The sequence below is a fragment of the Teleopsis dalmanni genome, chromosome X, assembly GCF_002237135.1.
Source record: "Teleopsis dalmanni isolate 2A chromosome X, ASM223713v2, whole genome shotgun sequence".
Classification (NCBI taxonomy): domain Eukaryota; kingdom Metazoa; phylum Arthropoda; class Insecta; order Diptera; family Diopsidae; genus Teleopsis; species Teleopsis dalmanni.
In genome coordinates, this window is record NC_051848.1 from 30,280,589 (window position 1) to 30,284,951 (window position 4,363).

Consider the following 4,363-nt stretch of genomic DNA (forward strand, 5'->3'; position numbering starts at 1 on the left):
TTTTTTCAAACCGCATTTGCCGCCTTTTCTCTATTTTCTTCATCTTTCTTCCTACACTGTTTTGTTAGGAAAGAATAAGAGAAGAAAAATGAATAAGAAAAGCAAAATATGGGCGGTTTATAAAGATCTTTTAAATAAAATATTAAGTTTTTCATCAAAAAGATCATGAAAGATATAGTAACATTAATTAAGTAAAACTTTTTCAACTTTAATATTTTTGTTTTGTAAGAATCTACCAAACACAGCGATTTTTAAGCTATAGTCGCTATATTTGAAGCTACATGATTTGGAAGCTATTTTAGCGGACTCATCTACAACTTCGTCCGATAGAAACGTAATAGCTGATGTTAGCGATATTCGACAGGTAAATTAAATTATATGAAATTGTGCTGAAAATTATTTTATATAAATCGATTAGAAAACATTTTTTTATTTTTTTTTTTTTGAATGAATTATAATAACAACTATATTTCCTAATACAACAACTTGTCATATTGGCCAATGAGTTGTTTACACAACTAATTAATTACATTTTATTTATTTATTTTATTTTATTTTTTAGATACTCAATATACACAAAGACACATAAATGATTTTGAGTGACCACATCATATGGTTTGATACGTTGCAAGCTTCTTCAACCGCAGCATGTTTGGTGATTCGCATTTACACGGCTGGCACATTGAGGTTGCTGCTTATGTACTATGAAGCATTAACAATGTTACGAAGCACTTTGTTTTGGAACCGCTGGATACACATAGTTGCGCTCCATATGGTCAAACAGCTTTGAACATTTGGTTGTATATAAGAAATTTGCAGTGAATTGAAAGGAATGCATTTCTACCCGTAAGCCATAGAAGGTAGCGTAATTCAATATTCAACTCTTCTTTTTTGATTTTTATATGCTCTTTCCATAGCAGTTTTGCATCAAGTGTCAAACCTAAATTGCGGTGTTTGAATATTGAACTCGGTTTCGATGACCGAATTAGGAGACATAGAAGTATCGCATGTGTATAACAAATATAGTATCGGTGCTAATATGCTCCCTCCCTTTGCCAGCATTGATGGACTTTAACTCAGAGTACTAATTTTGGATCTTTACATGGATATAAAACACTCAGTAAGGTAAGAATCGCAAAATCTCCAAGTACTCCAAGTATTATATAGTGCTGCTGCATTTTTATGTTTACATTAGTCATTTGAAATTTATCTGAACGAATGTATTCTAGCTCATAATGATGTATACTTTTTCTTATAATAACCGCTCTCCCGCTCCGTGCATTGATGTTTGGATGTATAGTTTGTTTCATATAATAATTTGTGGTATGACCAAAAGTCTGGCATATTTTACATTATGGGATAGTGTCTTACTTCGTATTATTTCAATTTGTAATTTGTTTCAATTTGACACCGTGTACGTAATTATTCCCTATTGCTATGCTCTTATAGACATTTCAATAAACTGAAACAGAATTCTCTGCTTCACTTTTATGTACAGAAAAGCAATAAATAAATAAAATTAACAAATTTATAACTACAGAAAAAAAATTGGTTTTCCTCCATTGATTAAGAGGAGACTTTATTTTATAAAAAGCAAATATACTATCTTACAAGCTGTAAAATTGTAATGTAAATGTTTAATTTTGCGGCATCGTCCTGTATACATCCTGTAGAGTTATTTGGGAGTGAGCGTCAAATGCACATTTAGATTGCTAATCTCTTCAAACACTCTACATTGTCTTTTAATTTCATTCAATAAATTGTTACCGCAAATCTTTTGACACCTTACATTTTGCCTCTTAACGGTTTCGTAAACAATGTCGACTGCATCATTGACCGACAAAACTGCATCATCTCTAACCACAGCTGCCTCGGTCACAATTCCCCTTTTGATTTTGTCCAATAAAAATTTTTTTAACTCATCTTTGAGAGTGTGCTTAAAACACAAATATTCCTTAGGCCCATTACCATCATCTAACGTTACACAACTAGTGCAGATTTTAGGGATGTAGCCTGGTTGAAATCCACCTGCGCTCATATTACAACAGCTAGATTGAGTGATACTCATATCACCAGAAGCAGGGGTGCTTGATGGGAAAAACAAATGCTTTGGATTGAAACGGCTAAAAAATGTCGGTTTTGGTATCGATTTTGGTGGATCCAAACGCCGGCCATTCTCCGATGATCTTCTAGATACTTTACTACATATATTATTAGCTGTGTGGCAATGACAACAATAGCAAACGCATTGAGATTGACTTTTAGATGACATATCTCTTTATCGCTGGACACTTTACAAAATAGACGTTTTACAAAACTTTGCCGTTAAGTGTTCAAAGCAGTTTGGGAATTTAAAAATAAAAGAATTTCCAAAATTTTATATCTAAAATTTTATGGCGTATATATTTAACTAAAATTGAAATAAAAACAAAAATGAAACTTAAAACATTATTACTCAGTTAGTTCTTATTTGAATGTTTTAACATATAAGGAACTGTTTTAAAAATCAGTAATAATTGAAGAAAATTGGAGTTTTGATCACATTTAAATTTATTTTCCGGCAGAGCTCTTGAGGTGTGAGTATCTACAAAATAAGATTTATAAGCCTTTGAAGTATTCATAAACTGTACAAATTATGACAGTTACTTGTTAGTGACTATACGGCTATAATGACTAGTTTAACCAATGAGTGTACCTGCAGCACCCAACTCGCGTCTGTCAAGACTTTATGTTGTGGATGTGATTGCGGTACTACTCACTCTTTCATTCGATATTTTATACGATTTATTTATGAGTAAATATAATAAGAAATTACTGATGACTTTTTTATATTCAACTTATGATATGAAATCGAAGATAATTGACTTTATTATTTATTCTTTATAATATCGTACAGATATACCTTCACTATCCAATCGAATAAACCTATTTAGTGTTTTTAAATTTTTTTTTTTAATTTCATAAAATGTCTTTCTTGAATCTCTTTTATTTAAAGCGTAACAATTAGTTTTAAAATCTTATACCTATATATTATTTTATATATATATACTACAATGAATTATAAAATGAATTGAAAATTATATTAAGAGGCCTCTAAATAAGTAGGCAGGTCCGTTTCAGTCTCCAGGAATTTATTATATTAGCAAGAGGTCTAACCAGCGAATTTACATGGTTTCCAAGATTTGAAATATCTAAACTTTCAAATCAAAATGTATGTTTTCTGATATATCAGGGAATATCAGTTTTCAAACTTAGCATTTATGCTTGAGCTCTTTGCTGGATTTTTACGTTTGACGAACAGGCATTGTCACATAGCTGTAACTCATACATCCAGATTGGTTTAATGACTTTATACTCTAAACAAAAAGGAGACTGATGTTTATTTCTCATATCATATACTGATTTATTTCTCATATATATATATATATATATATATATATAAATATAGGATTATTTGTTAGTTACCACATACAAAAAAACCATAAACCATCCTTCCAAAAAATTAATATCAATCTATTTATTAATAATAATAATAATAATATATATATATCATTGTATCATTGAGTGTGTGATACATCGCCGTAACAATCACAAATGATTTTCAAATTGATTTAACAAATGAAGAAGCTACTACTCTATTGAAAAGTATAAGTACAACTGATTTTAATACCCAAAACCCTAATGAGTCCTTTGGCTAATGACAAAGCTTTCAGCATCACCGCTGGGTAATATATAAAAATCATCATCCAACCGAGTACTGTCTTAAGCATATCCTTCATTTATATATCACATAAAATTCAGGAATTTTTTGTTTTCTTCTAACGTCTCTAAATTTCTCTTATATGTATAAAAACCGATTATTCCGATTTTAAATATGTCTGCTTTTGCTAGAATAGTTTATCTGAAACAGTTTGTGCTCATACCGCCGCCATTGATCCGTCGTAATTAAAGGACGGCCTAACTGATAGTATAAAATATTACTTCAGATATATATTTATACGAGAATAATCACTCTATATTACTTCACTTGGCGCATAGTATTTAAACAATATCTGACCTACAAGATTAGGTTGATTCTTTAGTTTATAAAGTTGATAAGATAAAGTTATTCAAGTTCGTTTTTAACATCCATTTTACTTTACAAGATGCGTAGAAGATAATTAAATTTCGAATAAATAAAAGCTTCCAACTTTAGATATCTCTCTTCTATGAAAAGAAAAGGTATTTTTATAAACTAATAAAGCTGTTACCATACTACAATATGCAAAACTCTCTCTCTCTCTGTCTCTCTCTCTTTCTCTTTCTCCCTCTCTCTCTCTCTCTCTTTCTCTCTCATTCATCAGTCTATCGAATTATTGACAAA

At 30.3% G+C, this 4,363-nt stretch overlaps 1 long non-coding RNA gene across 1 annotated transcript; it reads left to right on the plus strand.

Annotated features, from left to right (window-relative positions):
- Positions 1-237: 237 nt before the first annotated feature.
- On the plus strand, positions 238-1,470 carry LOC119689225. Its single transcript, XR_005253383.1, has 4 exons — positions 238-364; positions 563-860; positions 921-1,125; positions 1,230-1,470. It is a non-coding gene; the product is annotated as an uncharacterized LOC119689225 (long non-coding RNA).
- Positions 1,471-4,363: the final 2,893 nt, after the last annotated feature.